General features: G+C 41.0%; 1 protein-coding gene across 12 annotated transcripts in view; it reads left to right on the top strand.

Moving 5' to 3' along the window:
• The window catches only part of L3MBTL4 (L3MBTL histone methyl-lysine binding protein 4), a 433,696-nt gene that overhangs the window by 203,976 nt on the left and 206,641 nt on the right, over positions 1–23,079 (top strand). The gene's annotated exons all lie outside the window — the stretch shown is intronic.

The following is a 23,079-nucleotide window of genomic DNA, read 5'->3' as shown; positions in this document are numbered from 1 at the left end:
CAGACCTGCTACCCTTTTCCCCCTAAAACCCTCCAGCTTTGAATCTCATGTCATCAGACCTCATCAGGCACTCCTCCTCCTAGTTGCAGATGTCAGCTGAGACCCCTGGGTTCCTTGGTTGCTTGAGCTGCTGCCTGCCACTCTCTGAAGCTCTCCCCCACCTTCGTTCTTGGTGCGGGCTCTAGCCATGTGCATGTCCAGGCTCCTTCCCACACCCGGGCTTCTTGGGCCCTGGGACTGTTGCTCTTTGGGTTTTTTGTCCTCTACCCTCCCTTAGCTATTAGCCCCTGTTGTTATACTGTAGACCTGTCATTAACAATAATGAAGCCCTTTCATAATTGAAATTTCCTGCATGCTACTCTCTGACCACCACTACCTTCTTTCTAGGCCATTCCCTTGAATACCCCAACTCTATCCATCCCGCACCCCTCAGGGCCTCGAGTCCAGGGATCCCACCACGTTTTTACTGTCCCTCACCTTCTTGTTTTTACCTTTTTCTTCTTTCCACAGCATTATTTCCATGGCCAATCGATATAATCAAATCATTGCATATACCTTCAATTTCCTTGCCCTTCAGTTCATCTTACTTTCCTGTCAAAACCACAACCCTGGAGAAATGTAGCTCTCTGCTTCCTCTGTATGTGTCTAATGAAGCTAAACCTGGCTGGAGGAAAATGCACAATCTGCTGGCTGGTCTCTCTTTATAGCCACAAAACTAAGATGTTACCTGACCAGGAATCATATTGCATTTCCCTAATCCATTTACCCTCCAATTTTCCTTGATCACTATTGCACTTTTCCCTCTCCTAAACTCTCCCTGGTCTTTTGCCCCATCCTCCTGCTCAGCTTGCTCTCTATCCCACCCTAAAAATGGGAGCAGTTAGGGTATAGCTTCCACCCATTCCCAGTACACGTTCCCACCCACCTGCCTGTGCTCTGGGCTGAGTGGTGGCCCCCCAAAGATGTGTCTGCCTTCTAACGCCTGGAACCTGTGACTGTGACCTCATTTGCAGAAAGAGTCTTTGCACATGTAAGTCAGTTAAGTATCTCAGGATGAGATCATTCTGGATTGTCCGAGTGGACCCTACATCCAATGACAGCATCCTCATGAGAGAAAGAAGAGCAGAAGGCAGAGAGGAGGAGAAGGCCATGCAAAGACGGAGACAAGATTGGGGTGAAGCAGCCCCAAGCCAAAGAATGCGTGGAGCTACGGAAGCTGGAAGAGCAGGGAAGTTTCCTCCTCCAGAGCCTTCACAGGGGGAGCGGCCCTGCCAACACCTTGATTTCGACTTCTGGCCTCCAGAACTGTGAGAGAAGAGAGTTCTGTTGTTTTTTATCCACCAGCATGTGGAAATTTCTTACAACAGCCTCAGGAAACAAGGCACAGACTGAGCAGTTAGGAATGGAGCAGAGTCTGGGAAAGGTTGCAGATTTAATTGGTTTGGGTTGATCTCTGGTTTCAAATGTGTTAAGAGAAAGGACTTTGCTGCAGGTGTTACAGCCCTGCCCTCAGGAATCTGAGGGCCCCCTGGTTGCAGGAGATGTCTCTGAGCTTTGCTGCTCTCTCCATGGCTCCTGAGCCACCACACACTCAGCAAACTGACGTCGGAGAGAACCAGCACATCTGGGTTCCTCCGGGCCCCAGTCCAGCTAGCCCACACAGCTGCTAAATCTCCACAAGCTGCTTCTTTCCCTGACAGAATCCTTCCACCTGTGCCAGGTTTGGGTCTCTTCTTTTCCATGTCCAAACTCTGCAAATGCCCCTGGCATGGAAGAAGAGGCTGATGGTCTCTGCTCACTCAGGAAAGGGCCCCTCATTCTCTGACATTCAGATCATTTAGACTTCTTTGCATCCAACATCTTTTCCATGAATTCAGAAGATAAGGTTTTTCTTGAGTTTCTAGACATTTACAAGTTACCATTCAGGCATACCTAGGAGATGTTCTGGGTTTGGCTCCAGATCACCACGATAAAGCAAATATGGCAATAAAGCAAGGCAAACGAATTTTTTGGTTTCCCAGTGCATATAAAAATTATGTTTACATTATGCTCTAGTCTATCAAGTTTGCAATAGCATTATGTCTAAAAAACAATGTACAGAACCAAATTTAAAGATACTTTATTGCTAAAAAATGCTAACCATCATCTGAGCCTTTAGCGAGTCGTGATCTTTTTTGCTGGTGGAGGATCTTGCCTTGATGTTGTTGACTACTGACTGATCAGGGTGGTGTTCCTGAAGGTTGGGGTGGCTGTGGCAATTTCTTTAAATAAAACAACAGTGAAGTTTGCTGCATCGATTGACTTCCTTTCATGAAAGATTTCTCTGCAGCGTATTTTGCTATTTTGATAGCATTTTACCCACTGTGGAACTTCTTTCAAAATTGTAGCCAATCCTCTCAAACCCTGCTGCTGCTTTATCAACTAAGTTGATATAATAATCCTTTGTTGTCATTTCAACAGTGTTCACAGCATCTTCACCAGGAGCAGGTTTATCTCAAGAAACCACTTTCTTTGCTCATCCATTAGAAGCAATGCCTCATCCATTCAAGTTTTATAATGAGATTGCAGCAATTGAGTCACATATTCAAGCCCCACTTCTAATTCTAGTTCTTTTGCTGTTTCCACCACATCTGCAGTTACTTCTTCCACTGAAGCCTTGGACCCCTCAAAGTCATCCAGGAGGGTTGGAATCAACTTCTTCCAAACTGCTGTTAATATTGATATTTTGACTTCCTCCCATGAATTACAAATGTTCTTCGTGGCATCTAGAATGGTGAATCCTTTCCAGAAGGTTTTTATTTGACTTTGCCCAGATCCATCAGAGGAATTACTGTCTATGCAGCTACAGCCTTACAACATGTATTTCTTAAATATTAAGAGAAATTGAAATGACTCCTTGATTCATTGGCTGCAGAATGGATGCTGTGTTAGCAGGCATGAAAACAACATTTGACTTGTTGTACATCTCCATCAGAGCTCTTGGGTCACCAGGTGTATTATCAATGAACAGTCATATTTGGAAAGGGATCTTTTTTTCTGGAAAGTAAGCCTCAACAATAGATTTAAAATATTTAGTAAGCCATGTTGTAAACATATGTGCTGTCATTCAGGATTTGGTGTTTCCTTTATAGAGCACAGGTATAATAGATTTAGCAGAAATCTTAAGGACCCTAGAATTTTCAGAATGGTACGTGAGCATTGGCTGCAACTTAAAGTCACCAGCTGCATTAGCCCCTCACAAGTTAGCTTGTCCGAGCTTTGAAGACAGGCGTTGACTTCACCTCTCTAGCTATGAAGGTCCTAGATGGCATTTTCTTCCAGTAGAAGGCTGTTTCATCTACAATGAAAATCTGTTGTTTAGTGTAGTCACCTTCATCAGTTATCTTAGCTGTATCTTCTGGATAACTTGCTGCAGCTTCTACATCAGCACTTGCTACTTCATCTTGCACTTTCATGTTATGGAGATGGCTTTTTTCCTTAAACCTCATGAACCAATTTCTACTTGCTCCAAACTTTTCTTCTGCAGTTTCTAAAACTCTCTCAGCCTTCACAGAATCGAAGAAAGTTCAGACCTTGCTCTGGATTATGCTTTAGCTTAAGGTAATGTTGTGGTTCTATCCAGACTACTAAAATTTTCTCCATATCAGCAATAAGGCTATTTTGCTTTCTTATCATTCATGTGTTCACTGGAGTAGCACTTTTAATTTCCTTCAAGAACATTTCCTTTGCATTCACAAGAGGCCTAGCTTTTGGCCTATCTCAGCTTTCGACATGCCTTCCTCACTGAGCTTAATCATTTCTAGCTTTTGATATAAAGTGAGAGACATGTGACTCTTCTTTTCACTTGAACACTTAAGAGGCCATTACAGGGTTATTAATCGGCCTAATTTCAATATTGTTGTGTCTCAGGGAACAGAGTTGCCCGATGAGAGGGAGGGAGGCAGGGGAACGGCTGGTCAATGGAGCAGTCAGAAAACACACAACATTTATTAAGTTCACCGTCTTATATGGGTACAGTTCGTGGCACCCGAAAACAATTACAGTAGTAGCTTTAGAGATCACTGATCACAGATCGTTATAACATATATAACAATAATGAAAAGTTTGAAATATTGTGAGCATTACCAAAATATGATACAGAGACACAAAGTGGGCACATGCTGTTGGAAAAATGGTGGCAATAGACTGGCTCAATGCAGGGTTGCCACAAACTTTTTTTTTTTTTTTTTCAAATCTTCATTTTATTGAGATATATTCACATACCACGCAGTCATACGAAACAAATCGTACATTCGATTGTTCACAGTACCATTACATAGTTGTACATTCATCACCTAAATCAATCCCTGACACCTTCATTAGCACACACACAAAAATAACAAGAATAATAATTAAAGTGAAAAAGAGCAATTGAAGTAAAAAAGAACACTGGGTACCTTTATCTGTTTGTTTGTTTGTTTCCTTCCCCTATTTTTCTACTCATCCATCCATAAACAAGACAAAGTGGAGTGTGGTCCTTATGGCTTTCCCAGTCCCATTGTCACCCCTCATAAGCTACATTTTTATACAATTGTCTTCGAGATTCATGGGTTCTGGGTTGTAGTTTGATAGTTTCAGGTATCTACCACCAGCTTTCTTGGGGTGACTTTTAAGGCACAATTATAAGAAGGCTTAGCCTCTCCTTTGCAGTAACAAGCTTTATAAGGGCAAGCCCCAAGATCAAGGGTTCAGCCTACTAAACTGGTAATCCCCAATGCTTTTAATTTATAAAAAAAAAAAAAAATGCAATAAAGTGAAGTGCCAGAAAACAAAGTATGCCTGTACTTCTAATTGGCCTGGCCTGACAATGGATGTCATAACCAGAAGCAGAACTCCCTATAATATTTATTTCATTTAAAAAATTTTTAAATATACCATCTTGCATAATCTGTGTGTGGAGAAAACATTATTTCTGATTTCAGATTCGAAGCCCTACATATCCAAGGAAAAGAAGTAGGAGAAAGGGCATGGATAAGCATAAAATATTCGGGAATATATATGCCAAAATATTAAAAACTGTTTCCACTAAACAATGATTTTTTTCTGGCTTCTGTCTAAAATAAATTAAGAGGAAACTAGCCCTAGATGATTATATCTTTGTATGACAGTTTTAATGAGTATGTTATGTTGTTGTGGCATGTCAAATTTTAGAGAGCAGAAGACAGGTTGTGAATATTCCTTTTTTTCTGTACCGAGAGCCCTGTGGCCATCAAGTATATTTTCATCAGAAATAATGTAGGTTTTTGATATTGAATTAGGAACAAAAATGTAAGGAAACATGAACAAACATGTTAATTATAAACCCTCACTCATTCTCTATTGCCTGAAATTTACACACTGGCTTGAATGTTATTAATTTTCTCCATAAATTTAATCCATTTTCAGAGTGTATTCTCTAGTTGTGCTAAGTATTCAATTACACATGGAAAAGAAGAGAAGGCTTCCACAGTCATCTGGGTAAATTAGCTGTTACAGAGAGGTACAGTGCATGTAAATGTCAGCAGCTTTTATGGAATTTTAAATTTACAAGATAGGTTTATAAAAGCTCAATCTCCTTGTTCCTTAGAAGCAACATAAATTTGGTTTAATGACCCAGTGTACCTCATAGGACCTGAATATATCAGTATATAAATGAAATCTACTAAGCAGAAGTTACTGTTGAAATATAGCCACGATCTGCATCTATTATGATTTGACTTTTTAGATGAAAATCCTTGAATTTGAGTAATGTTGGAGTGAAATACAATTTTCTTTTGTAAAAAGAGACTAAACAAACCATTTTTTTAAAAAAAGGTATTTCAGATATATTTGCTAAAAACAAACATCTGTCTTTTGCAAGCATTTACTCTGTGTATGAGTAGAAGGTAATGCCAACTTTCAAAATGGACTTTTTTCACCGACCTTATCTGTAACCCAGACTGGAGCAGAGAAGGCGAAAGAATCATTGTGATAAAGATCTTGAACTTCGTCCCTTTCCTGCCCCCACCATGCCCCTGTCTCCGCATGTCGGCATCACACTTAACAGCTCCATCTTTAAGATTTAAATTCCGAAATCCAAGCCTTCTAATTGTCTGGCTCTCCCTGTTGCTTCTCTCATTCTCTGCCCTCACCCAGACCCCCAGACCCCGTTCCCCCCACACCACCTCCCCAGGTCTGTCAACCCCACCCTGTGCCTCCCTGTTGGGAACACACAGTCCGACTAGCCCTTTTAACTCCCTCAACATGGGGGTCTGTGTGCACCTGCCCTTCCCACACCTTCATCACCATAGAAGACACTGTCAATTGGAAGAATAGTGCCTTTGCCAATTTATAATTTGCAGTCCCAACTCACCTTCTGATCTTACTCTGCCTTCTACTTCAGATGACTGCCTTGCTTCCTACTGGGCCGAAAAACTAGAAAGCACCTGGTGCCCATTCCCTGGCTTCTCAGTCTGAGTTTTGCTTGTGTAACCCATTTATACCCAATTTCTTCAGTCCCTTCCTCAGTCTCCCTCTGCAGGGTCTTCCCACTCACCTACGATGCAGTTTCTGCAGCCCCCCTTCCTAAGGAAGCTCCAGCAATTCTTGCCATTGTCCACAGGACTATTATGTTTTACGCTCTTTTCCATTATCACCTCATTAATCCTCTTCAGGTCAAGTCTTACTCGGCGCCACTGGTGTTGCTAAACACAGGTACTTTAATCTCTCCTCTGTCTTCTCTTGGGCCTGGGCACAGCTGACCACACCTTCCTTTTTGAGAGAGCCCTCCCTTGGCTTCTTCTTTACCAGTCTGTCTTGGTTCTCCACCTCTTTTCCTTAGAGTTCTTTATTGCTCTTTCTTCTCTGCCAGCTTTTTAATAGAAGTCCTCAGGAGTTCTTTGTAGATGTTTATATCAGTCAGGAGCCTGCAAGAAACAGATGGCACACCATTCAGGCCTTAATAAAGGACTGTCTACATAGTTTGGGGCAGGATTGAGAGAAATCAACAAGAAACGGGGCTGGGAAAACCTGGAGAAAACTGGAGCTGTAGAGGGAGGCTGCGGGTCAGGAGCTGGGACTGTCGGTAGAGACTCTGCCACTCCCACCAAGCAGGGAAGCAAAGACCTTGGGGAACAAAGACCCTGGCCGCTCCCGCCTCCTGCCCTCCTCAGGCCAGGCCAAAACCCAAACAGAAACCAGAGGCAAGGGAGCCCGTTGATGCTATACATCAAAGCCAGCTTCCCTCGGCACAGCGTGGCCCTTGAGAAAAGGAGAGAATGTGCTGTCCAGCACAGTTTGCTCCCTGCTCAGTACTCACTTATGTTCTTTTACAGCATACATGTGCCCATGGCTATCCCAGCCCCGGGGGTTTACAACTCCTAAATCTATGCCTGATCTTTCTCAAGAGATGTCCAAGGAATTGACTTCCTTTGTCTGCTACACATTTTCATTTGAACATCCTGTAGGCACTTCAAGTTTAATATGATCAAAATGGAATTCATCCCAGTAATGGACAATCTGAAATGGAAACCAAGAAAACAATTCCACTTAACAGTAACATCTAAAAAGATAAAATACCTAGGAATAAATTTAACCAAGGAGGTAAAAGACTTATACTCTGAAAATTACAAAACATTGCTGGAAGAAAAGAAAGACCTAAATAATGGAAAGACATCCTGTGTTCATTGGATTGGAAGACTTAATATTGTTAAGATGTCAATACTGCCTAAAGTAGTCTACAGATTCAATGCAATCCCTATCAAAATTCTAGCTTTTTTTTTTTTCAGAAATGGAAAAGCTGATTCTCAAATTCACATGGAATGCAAGGAGTCCCAAATAGCCAAAACAACCTTGAAAAAGAACAACAACTTTGGGAGACTCAAACTTCCTGATTTAAAAACTAACTACAAAGCTACCTTAATTAAAACAGTGTGGTACTGGCATCAGGAAAGACATATGGACCAATGGAATAGAATTGAGAGTCCAGAGAGAAATCTACACAAATGTGGCCAGTCAATTTTCGACAAGGGTGGGGAAAGAATAATCTCTTTAACAGATGGTGCTGGGACATTTGGAAATCCACATGCAAAAGAATGAATGTGGACCCCCTCCTCTCACCATACACCAAAATTAATTCAAAATGGATCAATAGTCTAAATGTAAGAGGTAATACTATACAACTCTTACAAGAAAACAGGGAAATAACTGCAGGTTCTTGGAGTAGGCAGTGGATTTTTAGATTTTACACAAAAAGCACAAGCAACAACAACAACAAAACATAAAAATGGACTTTATCAAAATTAAAAACTTGTAGTTAGATAAAATTTCTTGTTTACCCACAAAACATGAATCCTGGAAGGGAGGTCAGGACAGCAGCTTGGCACATAACCACAAAGGAAGCGGCCTTTAAACTAACAATAAAATGTGTGGTATTTGGCTCATTGTTCAGTTTGCTGCTTCAGTGCTTGAAACCTGATGAACTTTATGGTGGGGCTCATGGAAATATTTATGTTTTCATAATCAGTTTCATAAACTGCTCCTGAGACTGCTTGTACTCACATTGCTGTTGAAGGAGGTTTTTCTTCCTAAGATATTACCCACAGAAATGCAGTCACAGAACCCAGCTGTGGCTATTAGTATGCCTAACTACCAAGGAGATATTTGAGGATTTCCTAACAATAATAAAATTGGGGGGATTCTATTTGAAATCTGGTATTTTTATGTCTTATGGGAATCTTTTGGGGAAAAGTAAATCTTCTGAGAAAAATGAATTGTATTTGTTGTAACTGTAACCGTAGAAATAGAGAAATGGAAATTATGTAGACACACTTTTCATAAACGGCAACATTTGCAGTCCAAGGTCCCCTGCCTTGGGCATTCCTCCAGGTTTCTCTTGGACTCATTGTCTTAGGAAACCAGAAAAGGTCTATTGAAAGTCACTTATTTCTTGTTTTAGATAGAGCCCTGGGGTTTGATGGCAAGTTGATCAACATCTCTGTGGTCGGTTGTGAAACCCTAAAGAAGCATCTTAAGAAGTGTTATCCTGGAGGCGGGGCAAGATGGCAGACTGGTGAGCTGTATGTTTTAGTTACTCCTCCAGGAAAGTAGGTAGAAAGCCAGGAACTGCGTGGACTGGACACCACAGAGCAATCTGACCTTGGGCATACTTCATACAACACTCATGAAAACGTGGAACTGCTGAGATCAGCGAAATCTGTAAGTTTTTGCGGCCAGGGGACCCGCGCCCCTCCCTGCCAGGCTCAGTCCCGGGGGAGGAGGGGCTGTCAGCTCCGGGAAGGAGAAGGGAGAACTGCAGTGGCAGCCCTTATCGGAAACTCATTCTACTGATTCAAACTCCAACCATAGATAGACTGAGACCAGACACCAGAGAATCTGAGAGCAGCCAGCCCAGCAGAGAGGAGACAGGCATAGAAAAAAAACAACACGAAAAACTCCAAAATAAAAGCGGAGGATTTTTGGAGTTCTGGTGAACATAGAAAGGGGAAGGGCCCTGAGGCGCATATGCAAATCCTGAAGAAAAGCTGATCTCTCTGCCCTGTGGACCTTTCCTTAATGGCCCTGGTTGCTTTGTCTCTTAGCATTTCAATAACCCATTAGATCTCTGAGGAGGGCCCGTTTTTTTGTTTGTTTGTTTGTTTGTTTGTTTTTTTAATCCTTTTTTCTTTTTCTAAAACAATTACTCTAAGAAGTCCAATACAGAAAGCTTCAAAGACTTGCTATTTGGGTAGGTCAAGTCAAGAGCAGAACTAGGAGAGCTCTGAGACAAAACGCAATAATCCAGTGGCTGAGAAAATTCACTAAACACCACAACTTCCCAAGAAAAGGCGGGTGTCCGCTCACAGCCATCATCCTGGTGGACAGGAAACACTCCTGCCCATCGCCAGCCCCATAGCCCAGAACTGCCCCAGACAACCCAGTGTGACGGAAGTGCTTCAAATAACAGGCACACACCACAAAACTGGGCGTGGACATTAGCCTTCCCTGCAACCTCAGCTGATTGTCCCAGAGTTGGGAAGGTAGAGCAGTGTGAATTAACAAAGCCCCATTCAGCCATCATTTCAGCAGACTGGGAGCCTCCCTACACAGCCCAGCAGCCCAGAACTGCCCTGGGGGGACGGCACTCACCTGTGACATAGCACAGTCATCCCTCAACAGAGGACCCGGGGTGTCACGGCCTGGAAGAGGGGCCCACTTGCAAGTCTCAGGAGCCATACGCCAATACCAAGGACTTGTGGGTCAGTGGCAGAGACAAACTGTGGCAGGACTGAACTGAAGGATTAGACTATTGCAGCAGCTTTAAAACTCTAGGATCACCAGGGAGATTTGATTAGTTAGAGCCACCCCCCCCTCCCTGACTGCCCAGAAACACGCCCCATATACAGGGCAGGCAACACCAACTACACACGCAAGCTTGGTACACCAATTGGACCCCACAAGACTCACTCCCCCACTCACCAAAAAGGCTAAGCAGGGGAGAACTGGCTTGTGGAGAACAGGTGGCTCGTGGACGCCACCTGCTGGTTAGTTAGAGAAAGTGTACTCCATGAAGCTGTAGATCTGATAAATTAGAGATAAGGACTTCAATTGGTCTACAAATCCTAAAAGAACCCTATCAAGTTCAGCAAATGCCACGAGGCCAAAAACAACAGAAAATTATAAAGCATATGAAAAAACCAGACTGATGTGGATAACCCAAGCCCAAGCACCCAAATCAAAAGACCAGAAGAGACACAGCACCTAGAGCAGCTACTCAAAGAACTAAAGATGAACAATGAGACCATAGTACGGGAGATATAAGGAAATCAAGAAGACCCTAGAAGAGCATAAAGAAGACATTGCAAGACTAAATAAAAAAATGGATGATCTTATGGAAATTAAAGAAACTGTTGACCAAATTAAAAAGATTCTGGACACTCATAGTACAAGACTAGAGGAAGTTGAACAACGAATCAGTGACCTCGAAGATGACAGAATGGAAAATGAAAGCATAAAAGAAAGAATGGGGAAAAAAATTGAAAAAATCGAAATGGACCTCAGGGATATGATAGATAATATGAAACGTCCAAATATAAGACTCATTGGTGTCCCAGAAGGGGAAGAAAAGGGTAAAGGTCTAGGAAGAGTATTCAAAGAAATTGTTGCGGAAAACTTCCCAAATCTTCTAAACAACATAAATACACAAATCATAAATGCTCAGCGAACTCCAAATAGAATAAATCCAAATAAACCCACTCCGAGACATATACTGATCACACTGTCAAACACAGAAGAGAAGGAGCAAGTTCTGAAAGCAGCAAGAGAAAACCAATTCACCACATACAAAGGAAACAGCATAAGACTAAGTAGTGACTACTCAGCAGCCACCATGGAGGCGAGAAGGCAGTGGCACGATATATTTAAAATTCTGAGTGAGAAAAATTTCCAGCCAAGAATACTTTATCCAGCAAAGCTCTCCTTCAAATTTGAGGGAGAGCTTAAATTTTTCACAGACAAACAAATGCTGAGAGAATTTGCTAACAAGAGACCTGCCCTACTGGAGATACTCAAGGGAGCCCTGCAGACAGAGAAACAAAGAAAGGACAGAGAGACTTGGAGAAAGGTTCAGTACTAAAGAGATTCGGTATGGGTACAATAAAGGATATTAATAGACAGAGGGGAAAAATATGACAAACATAAACCAAAGGATAAGATGGCTGATTCAAGAAATGCCTTCACGGTTATAACGTTGAATGTAAATGGATTAAACTCCCCAATTAAAACATATAGATTCGCAGAATGGATCAAAAAAAATGAAGTATCAATATATTGCATACAAGAGACTCATCTTAGACACAGGGACACAAAGAAACTGAAAGTGAAAGGATGGAAAAAAATATTTCATGCAAGCTACAGCCAAAAGAAAGCAGGTGTAGCAATATTAATCTCAGATAAAATAGACTTCAAATGCAGGGATGTTTTGAGAGACAAAGAAGGCCACTACGTACTAATAAAAGGGGCAATTCAGCAAGAAGAAATAGCAATCGTAAATGTCTATGCACCCAATCAAGGTGCCACAAAATACATGAGAGAAACACTGGCAAAACTAAAGGAAGCAATTGATGTTTCCACAATAATTGTGGGAGACTTCAACACATCACTCTCTCCTATAGATAGATCAACCAGACAGAAGACCAATAAGGAAATTGAAAACCTAAACAATCTGATAAATGAATTAGATTTAACAGACATCTACAGGACATTACATCCCAAATCACCAGGATACACATACTTTTCTAGTGCTCATGGAACTTTCTCCAGAATAGATCATATGCTGGGACATAAAACAAGGCTCAATAAATTTAAAAAGATTGAAATTATTCAAAGCACATTCTCTGACCCACAATGGAATACAATTAGAAGTCAATAACCATCAGAGACTTAGAAAATTCACAAATACCTGGAGGTTAAACAACACACTCCTAAACAATCAGTGGGTTTAAAGAAGAAATAGCAAGAGAAATTGCTAAATATATAGAGACGAATGAAAATGAGAACACAACATACCAAAACCTATGGGATGCAGCAAAAGCAGTGCTAAGGGGGAAATTTATAGCACTAAACGCATATATTAAAAAGGAAGAAAGAGCCAAAATCAAAGAACTAATGGATCAACTGAAGAAGCTAGAAAATGAACAGCAAACCAATCCTAAACCAAGTAGAAGAAAAGAAATCACAAGGATTAAAGCAGAAATAAATGACATAGAGAACAAAAAAACAATAGAGAGGATAAATATCACCAAAAGTTGGTTCTTTGAGAAGATCAACAAGATTGACAAGCCCCCTAGCTAGACTGACAAAATCAAAAAGAGAGAAGACCCATATAAACAAAATAATGAATGAAAAAGGTGACATAACTGCAGATCCTGAAGAAATTAAAAAAATTATAAGAGGATACTATGAACAACTGTATGGCAACAAACTGGATAATGTAGAGGAAATGGACAATTTCCTGGAAACATATGAACAACCTAGACTGACCAGAGAAGAAATAGAAGACCTCAACCAACCCATCACAAGCAAAGAGATCTAATCAGTCATCAAAAATCTTCCCACAAATAAATGCCCAGGGCCAGATGGCTTCACAGGGGAATTCTACCAAACTTTCCAGAAAGAACTGACACCAATCTTACTCAAACTCTTTCAAAACATTGAAGAAAATGGAACACTACCTAACTCATTTTATGAAGCTAACATCAATCTAATACCAAAACCAGGCAAAGATGCTACAAAAAAGGAAAACTACCGGCCAATCTCCCTAATGAATATAGATGCAAAAATCCTCAACAAAATACTTGGAAATCGAATCCAAAGACACATTAAAAAAATCATACACCATGACCAAGTGGGGTTTATTCCAGGCATGCAAGGATGGTTCAACATAAGAAAATCAATCAATGTATTACAACACATTAACAAGTCAAAAGGGAAAAATCAATTGATCATCTCAATAGATGCTGAAAAAGCATTTGACAAAATCCAACATCCGTTTTTGATAAAAACACTTCAAAAGGTAGGAATTGAAGGAAACTTCCTCAACATGATAAAGAGCATATATGAAAAACCCACAGCCAGCATAGTAGTCAATGGTGAGAGACTGAAAGCCTTCCCTCTAAGATCAGGAACAAGACAAGGATGCCCGCTGTCACCACTGTTATTCAACATTGTGCTGGAAGTGCTAGCCAGGGCAATCCGGCAAGACAAAGAAATAAAAGGCATCCAAATTGGGAAAAGAAGAAGTAAAACTGTCATTGTTTGCAGATGATATGATCTTATATCTAGAAAACCCTGAGAAATCGACGATACAGCTACTAGAGCTAATAAACAAATTTAGCAAAGTAGCGGGATACAAGGTTAATGCACATAAGTCAGTAATGTTTCTATATGCTAGAAATGAACAAACTGAAGAGACACTCAAGAAAAAGATACCATTTTCAATAGCAACTAAAAAAATCAAGTACCTAGGAATAAACTTAACCAAAGATGTAAAAGACCCTATACAAAGAAAACCTACATAACTCTACTAAAAGAAATAGAAGGGGACCTTAGAAGATGGAAAAATATTCCATGTTCATGGATAGGAAGACTAAATGTCATTAAGATGTCAATTCTACCCAAACTCATCTACAGATTCAATGCAATCCCAATCAAAATTCCAACAACCTACTTTGCAGACTTGGAAAAGCTAGTTATCAAATTTATTTGGAAAGGGACGATACCTCGAATTGCTAAAGACACTCTAAAAAAGAAAAACGAAGTGGGAGGACTTACACTCCCTGACTTTGAAGCTTATTATAAAGCCACAGTTGCCAAAACAGCATGGTACTGGCACAAAGATAGACATATAGATCAGTGGAATCGAATTGAGAATTTGGAGACAGACCCTCAGATCTATGGCCGACTGATCTTTGATAAGGCCCCCAAAGTCACTGAACTCAGTCATAATGGTCTTTTCAACAAATGGGGCTGGGAGAGTTGGCTATCCATATCCAAAAGAATGAAAGAGGACCCCTACCTCACCCCCTACACAAAAATTAACTCAAAATGGACCAAAGATCTCAATATAAAAGAAAGTACCATAAAACTCCTAGAAGATAATGTAGGAAAACATCTTCAAGACCTTGTATTAGGCGGCCACTTCCTAGACTGTACACCCAAAGCACAAGCAACAAAAGAGAAAATAGATAAATGGGAACTCCTCAAGCTTAGAAGTTTCTGCACCTCAAAGGAATTTCTCAAAAAGGTAAAGAGGCAGCCAACTCAATGGGAAAAAATTTTTGGAAACCATGTATCTGACAAAAGACTGATATCTTGCATATATAAAGAAATCCTACAACTCAATGACAATAGTACAGTCGGCCCAATTATAAAATGGGCAAAAGATATGAAAAGACAGTTCTCTGAAGAGGAAATACAGATGGCCAAGAAACACATGAAAAAATGTTCAGCTTCACTAGCTATTAGAGAGATGCAAATTAAGACCACAATGAGATACCATCTAACACCGGTTAGAATGGCTGCCATTAAACAAACAGGAAACTACAAATGCTGGAGGGGATGTGGAGAAATTGGAACTCTTATTCATTGTTGGTGGGACTGTATAATGGTTTCAGCCACTCTGGAAAGTCCGTCTGGCAGTTCCTTAGAAAACTAGATATAGAGTTACCATTCGATCCAGCGATTGCACTTCTCGGTATATACCCGGAATATCGGAAAGCAGTGACATGAACAGATATCTGCACGCCAATGTTCATAGCAGCATTATTCACAATTGCCAAGAGATGGAAACAACCCAAATGTCCTTCAACAGATGAGTGGATAAATAAAATGTGGTATATACACACGATGGAATACTACGCGGCAGTAAGAAGGAACGATCTCGTGAAACATAAGACAACATGGATGAACCTTGAGGACATATTGCTAAGCGAAATAAGCCAGGCACAAAAAGAGAAATATTATATGCTACCACTAATGTGAACCTTGAAAAATGTAAAACAAATGGCTTATAATGTAGAATGTAGGGGAACTAGCAATAGAGAGCAATTAAGGAAGGGGGAACAATAAGCCAAGAAGAACAGATAAGCTATTTAACTTTCTGGGGATGCCCAGGAATGACTATGGTTTGTTAATTTCTGATGGATATAGTAGGAGCAAGTTCACAGAAATGTTGCTATATTAGGTAACTTTCTTGGGGTAAAGTAGGAACATGTTGGAAGTGAAGCAGATATCTTAGGTTAGTTGTGTTTGTCTTACTCCCTTGTTATGGTTTCTTTGAAATGTTCTTTTATTGTATGTTTGTTTTCTTTTTAACTTTTTTTCATACAGTTGATTTAAAAAAGAAGGGAAAGTTATAAAAAAAAATAAATAAATAACAAGGAAAAAAAAAGATGTAGTGCCCCCTTGAGGAGCCTGTGGAGAATGCAGGGGTATTCGCTTACCCCACCTCCATGGTTACTAACATGACCACAGACATAGGGGACTGGTGGTTTGATGGGTTGGGCCCTCTAGCACAGGTTTTACCCTTGGGAAGACGGTTGCTGCAAAGGAGAGGCTAGGCCTCCCTATGGTTGTGCCTAAGAGCCTCCTCCCGAATGCCTCTTTGTTGCTCAGATGTGGCCCTGTCTCTCTAGCTAAGCCAACTTGAAAGGTGAAATCACTGCCCTCCCCGCTATGTGGGATCAGACACCCAGGGGAGTGAATCTCCCTGGCAACGTGGAATATGACTCCCGGGGAGGAATGTAGACCTGGCATCGTGGGACGGAGAACATCTTCTTGACCAAAAGGGGGATGTGAAAGGAAATGAAATAAGCTTCAGTGGCAGAGAGAATCCAAAAGGATCCAAGAGGTCACTCTGGTGGGCACTCTTACGCACACTTTAGACAACCCTTTTTAGGTTCTAAAGAATTGGGGTAGCTGGTGGTGGATACCTGAAACTATCAAACTACAACCCAGAACCCATGAATCTCGAAGACAGTTGTATAAAAATGTAGCTTATGAGGGGTGACCAGGGGATTGGGAAAGCCATAAGGACCACACTCCACTTTGTCTAGTTTATGGATGGATGAGTAGAAAAATAGGGGAAGGAAACAAACAGACAAAGGTACCCAGTGTTCTTTTTTACTTCAATTGCTCTTTTTCACTCTAATTATTATTCTTGTTGTTCTTGTGTGTGTGCTAATGAAGGTGTCAGGGATTGATTTGGGTGATGAATGTACAACTATGTAATGGTACTGTGAACAATCGAAAGTACGATTTGTTTTGTATGACTGCGTGGTATATGAATATATCTCAATAAAATGAAGATTAAAAAAAAAAAAAAAAAAAAAGACATAATGCTGAGCAAAATAAGCCAGGCACAAAAAGAGAGATATTGTATGTTACCACTAATGTGAATTCTGTGAAAAATGTACAATGTTTTATAGTGTAGAATGTAGGGGACCTAGAGATACCAATTAGTGGAGGGGGAATGATAATCTAATAAGAACCGATAAACTATGGAGGGTAATCTCAATGTTATGGGAATGCTCAGGAATGATTATGGTTTGTAAACTTTCTTGGATATAGTAAGATCATGTTGGAAGCAATAGAGTTATTTTAGGTTTTTTTTTTCTCTTATTCCTTTGTTTTCTTAGGGGTTGTTAATTTTCTTGGGGTATGGTAGGAACATGTTGGAAGCAATGTAGTTATTTTAGATTATTTGTTTTTCTTACTCCTCTGTTTGGACATGGTTTATTAATTTTCTTGGGGTATGGTAGGATCATATTGGAAGCAAAGTAGTTATTTTAGGTTATTTGTTTTCCTTAATCCATTGCTTTGTTTGAAATGTTGTGGGGTTTTTTTGGTTGTTGTTTGCCTGTTTGTTTTTAATTTTTTGATAAACAAAGTTAAAAAATTGAAAAAAAATCAGTAGAAAAATGGGAGTAAAAACTAAATGACAAATAGGGTGGGATAGGGGGATGGTTTGGGTATTCTCTTTTGACTTTTATTTTTTATTCTTATTCTGATTGTTTCTGATGTAAGGAAAATGTTCAGAAATAGATTGCGGTGATGAACGCATAACTATATGATCATACTGTGAACAGTTGATTTATACCATGGATGACTGTATGGTTTATGAATATATTTCAATAAAACTGAATTTAAAAAAAAAAAAAAAGTGTTATCCTAAAATCCCCCTGCAGGAGAATAATCTAGGACATTTGGCTTAAAATGCAGATTTCCAGAGGATTATGGGAAGAGGGCAGAGTAAGGACCCCAGTCCCTCCACCAGAGCAGCTGTTAAACAGGCAGGAACTGCCAGAACCAACTGTTTTCAAACTCCAGAGTTCAGTAGAACACTGTGCAGCATCCAGGAAAGAGCAGGAGGAAGAGGCTGATAAATTATGGTAAAGAGCAGTAAATTGCTCTCTCTGCACAGCAGCTGCTGGCACCCATCCCCTGCTCTCGTGTTTAAAGCCCAGACCCTGGTGGTGATAGAAAACAACATAAAACCCTTCTTCCTCAAAACCAAGGTGGGCATGGCTAGTCTGATCACAGCTTTTGATTAGCGACTTCGGATGGCTGGGACCCAGCTCTGAGCGCGGCCATCGTTCTAACTCGCCCCAGACAAAGACAGCAGTGGAGGAGACTTAACGACACTGTGCTTCCTCAGGGCTGTGAGGGACAGTTAGCTGAAGGGCTGCATTTTCTGGACAGGCCAGGAAAGCTAGGCTTTGGAGAGCCATTGGAAAAGCTTTTGATTCCCTTCCTCATTGCCTTCCCAGGGAACATTGGAGCCAGTTTTGTGGCTCCAATTGGACCCCCGTTTGTGGGTCCCTGACCCTGTTTCGGCTGGGAAAGGCTGACTTGGGAAAGTCGTCTCCAGGGTGCCCCTGCTTCCAGAATTTGCTCTCTAGCCCAAAACAGACTGAGATGATGGAAATAATGTAAAAAGTTACAGAGGCAGACAGTCTGAGACAAAGGCCTGTTGGCTTCAAATACCCAGGATAGGGAGATCTGTCTCCTGGGAAGCAGAGGGGACAACCAAACTCTTGTAAACGGGAACTCCAAAACAACTAAGAAGCACAAGCCCAGGGCAAGACACAGGCCCAGAAAGACAGGGAAAACCCTGTACAAGGGAGTCCCAATTAGAATAAGTGCTGATTCTCATTAGAAACTATGAAGGCAAGAAGCTAGAGAGATGAAATGCTGAAAGAAAACAGTTTGCTACCAAGAATTTTATATGAAGCAAGATTTTCTTTCAAAAATGAAGGAAAAATTAAGACATTCCCAGATAAACAAAAGCAGAGGGAGTGACCAGACCTGCCCTACACACAATGCTAAGAGAGTTTTTCAGACTGAAAAGAAAGGACACCAGACGGTGGTTCAAAGTGGCATAAAGAAATAAAGACTGCAGTGAAGGTAATTATAAGTTCCAGTATTATTATAGCATATTGTTTGGTATGAAACTCCACTTCTTACTTCCTACAGGTGGAAAAATGCAAATGCATAAAAGTTATGCTAAATCTATGCATTTGGACATACAGTCTACAAAGATGTAAGTGGTAAAAAGCCCCCCCCCCCAAAAAAAAAAGGTTGACAGGACAGAGGGATATAAAAACAGTATAAGTGTATGTTATTGAAGTTAAGTTGGTTTCAAACCAAATATGATTGTTACATATTTAGGACGCTAAATTTTGACCCCATGGTAACTACAAGGAAAATGTATGAAAAAATACATTCAGATAGAAATGAGAAGGCATTCAGTATGGTACAACACAAAAAAGCTCAGACGTGGAGCAGCTAAGAGTGACATTTTGGAGAGCAAATGACAGTGACTGCAGCTAAGAGAGGACAAAATGCCCCCAGAGCAACATTTTGGAGAATGTCCTTTCGAAACACCATCTGGGAGCAAGAGGACGCCAGCCACACACATTCCCAGTTAACAGAGGTTTTTCAGACATCATTGGCCTTCCTTCAGTGAAGGTATATTTGTTGACGCCATAGCTTGGATGCTTTTATGGCCTTAAGACTGTAACTTTGTAGCCAAATAAACGCACTTTATAAAAGCCAGTGTTTCTGGTGTTGTGCATAATGGCAGCATTGGCAAACCGGAACAGATTTTGGTACCTGGAGTGGGGTGTTGCTGTTGCTGAGTTTGCAGATACTGAACATGTTGGAACAACTTTTTAAATGGATAAGAAGATTCTGGAAGAATTGTAAGGAGCTTGATAGAAGAGGCCTAAACTGCTTTGAAGAGACTGTTTGTAGAAGTATGGACTCTAAAGATACTTTCGATGAGGCCTTGACAGAAATGATGCATGTGTAATTGCAAACTGGAAGAAAGGTGATCCTTGTTTTAAAGTGGCAGAGAATTTAGCAGAATTGTATCCTTGTGTTGGATGGAAGGCAGAATTTGAAACCGACAAGCTGGAATAGCTGAAGAGATTCCAAAACTAAAAGTTACTGAAGATGTAGCCTGGCATCTACTTGCAGCTTATAGTAAAATGTGACAGGACAGTGATAAGCTGAGAAATGAACTCTTGGGTTTGAAGAAACCAGAAACTGATGATTTGAAAGATTCTAGGCCACCAGAAAGTAAGACCCCAGAAGCTACAGCCCAACATGAGGATTAAACCAAACATGGAACCTGGCCACCATTTCAGTCCAAGACAGGATTGGAGATGGAATTATCCAGAAAGGATTTGTGGAAAGTCCTATTATCTGAAGATTTTGACCCCTGTAATCTGCATGCCAAGCCTACAAAATTTTTTTGATATCTATATAGAAAGAGCCACTGCTGGTCTGGACTAGAAGGGACAGACAAGGAACAAGTTGAAGGAAAAATTTCTTCAAGGCAGAATCATGGAAATTGAAGTCTGGAGTCAAGAGGTCTCGGGTAGGGAGAACAGAGCGGCCCACATGCATGGAAAGGGTGAGTTTGCCCCAGAGGTTGAGGGTGGGCATTCCACCTCAATGCTCAGGAATAGTTCTGCCACCCCAGGCCCCAAAGAGGGTGGAGCACATTCCCAGGGGAATGGGGAGAGCCTGGCTGCCACCACACTATTCAGAGAGAGAAGAGCCTTTGCCCCAGAGAAGCAGAGTCCAGTTGGCACCCTGATGTTTCAGGAGGGTGGGGCCGAGAAGAAGGTGGTCTCTCTAATGTGTAGGTATGTTGGAGCACTCACCCCAGCGTTTGGAGAGAAAAGGGCTGCCAAGTAGGCCCTTTGAAAGGGTTGGACTCCTGCTCTCTCAAGCCTCAAGGATAAACTTTCATTCTATAAATGACTCTCAGACTTTGAAATCTAATGGACTTTGTCCTGTGGGTTTTAGGAACTCTTTTGGTCCCTTAAATCCTGTTTTCCTTTCAGTTTCTGCTTATGGCAATGGGAATGTTTATCCTTTGAATGTCCCTCCTTTGTATATTGGAAGCAGATAACTTGTTCTAAGTTTCACAGTTCCACAGCCAAAAGGGAATTTTGCTTTAGGAGAGACCATGCCTGTAACTGATTTTGATGGGATCTTGTACTTACCTATTGTTACTGAAATAATTTGAGTTTTGTGATATTGTGATGGGATGAATGTATTTTGTATATGGAAAGATAATGTCATTTTGGGGTCCAGGGGGTGGAATGTGCCAGTTTGGATGTATTGTGTCCCCCAAAATGCCATGTTCTTTGATGCAGTTTTCTGGGAGCAGATGTATTAGTGTTGATTAGATTGGAATTCTTTGATTGAGTGTTTCCATGGACACTCAGTCTACTGTGGGTGAGACCTTTCATTGGATTATTTCTATGGAAGTGTTGCCCCCCCTCCCCCATTCAGGGTGGGTCTTTGTTGGATCACTGGAGTACTTTAAAAGAGCCACACAGGCCCAGATGTGGAGCAGCTAAGAGTGACATTTTGGAGTGCAAATGAGAGTGACTGCAGCTAAGAGAGGGCAGAACACCCCCAGAGCAACATTTCGGAGAACACCGTTTTGAAACACCATCTGGGAGCAAGTGGACGCCAGCCACATGACTTCCCAGTTAACAGAGGTTTTCCAGACACCACTGGCCTTCCTTCGGTGAAGGAAGGCTTGTTAACACCCTAGCTTGGACACTTTTATGGCCTTAAGACTGTAACCTTGTAACCAAATAAACCCCTTTATAAAAGCCAATCCATTTCTGGTATTTTTCATAACAGGCAGTTTGGCAAACTGGAACAGTTGTTTTTTATAATTTCCATTTCTCTGCTGAGATTCCCTATCTGTGCACCATTAAGGCCGTTTTCTTGTAGGGCTTTGGACATATTTTAATAGCTGCTTTAACATCTTTGTCTGCTAATTCCAACATCAGGGTCATGTCAGGGTCTATTTGTATTGACTATATATTTTTTAGTGTGGCTTATATTTACTTGCTTATTTAACATCTAATACATTCGTATTATATTCTGGACATTCTGGATGATACAGTGTACAGAGTTGGGAATATTTGTCTTCTCTTAGAAAGGGTTGAGTTTGTTCTATCAGGCAGTTAATGTACTGTTGTTTGACACTTTTATTGGGCTGGTCTAGAGTAGCCTGCATTCTAGGACATGATTCTTACTTCAAAGGTATGGCCTTGGTGTCTCATCAAATTCCCAAAGTAATACTGAGGTTTCTCCATGTGGTCTCTCTACTTTCCCAGGAACATACATAGTCTGTAGTATCTTTGTTTCACTCTCAGCTCCATATCAATTGCTCTCACCTTGCATGTTTGCAAGCCAGGGTGACCAAGGTCTTGTGAATAGCCCCCATAGACTCCTTTTGCAGTTCTCTTCCCAGTACCTTGCTCTCCAATCCAGCTGCTGCAGCAGCTCTCAGCTGTGCCCCTTGTCTCAACACAATGTGAATGCTCTGTTTGTAGTTCTCCCTGGGCTGCAATCAGGACTTTGTCCCCAGGCTGACGTTAAGGGTGCATGTGGAGCTTAACTGGAGTGTTTTTCCTTTACTTAGGCATTGCTGCCTAATGTGCCATGTCTGAAACAGTCATGTCTTACATTTTTTCCAGTGTTCTGGGTTTTAATGTGCAAGGGCACTCTGTTGCAGCCAGAAGCCCAAGTCTGGTGGAAATATTCTATTGAAAGCTATTCCTAAGATTAGTGAGTGATTCTCAAGCTTTAGCCTGCATCAGGTTCATCTGGGGGGCTTTTTAAAACACAGACTACAGGGCCTTACCCCTTAGAGTACCTGATGCAGTAGGAGTTGGGTAGGGCCCAAGAATTTGCATTTCTAACCTGTGTTCCAGTGATGCCGGCACTGCTGGTGTGAGGTCCAAAATTTGAGAACCAGTCACTTAGAAAGGTGGATCTTGAGAACAAAACATTGAGACCTTATTTGGAACTTTATTCATACAGTTTGCTTTTTATTTTTTTAATTCTGTGTCCTGTATAAGAGATTTATGTTTTAGTTGATTTTTTATAGTCCTAGGCATCTTGCTCTTTTCATTCAAAATATGATTTTCAAAAAATTAATAGGATTTTTTTTTGCATTCAAAAGATAACTTTTCCATTTGATAGGTAGAA

The sequence above is a fragment of the Choloepus didactylus genome, chromosome 16, assembly GCF_015220235.1.
Source record: "Choloepus didactylus isolate mChoDid1 chromosome 16, mChoDid1.pri, whole genome shotgun sequence".
NCBI classification, from domain to species: domain Eukaryota; kingdom Metazoa; phylum Chordata; class Mammalia; order Pilosa; family Megalonychidae; genus Choloepus; species Choloepus didactylus.
The sequence above is the reverse complement of the archived record's forward strand: the minus strand, read 5'-3'. Positions and strand labels throughout refer to the sequence as shown.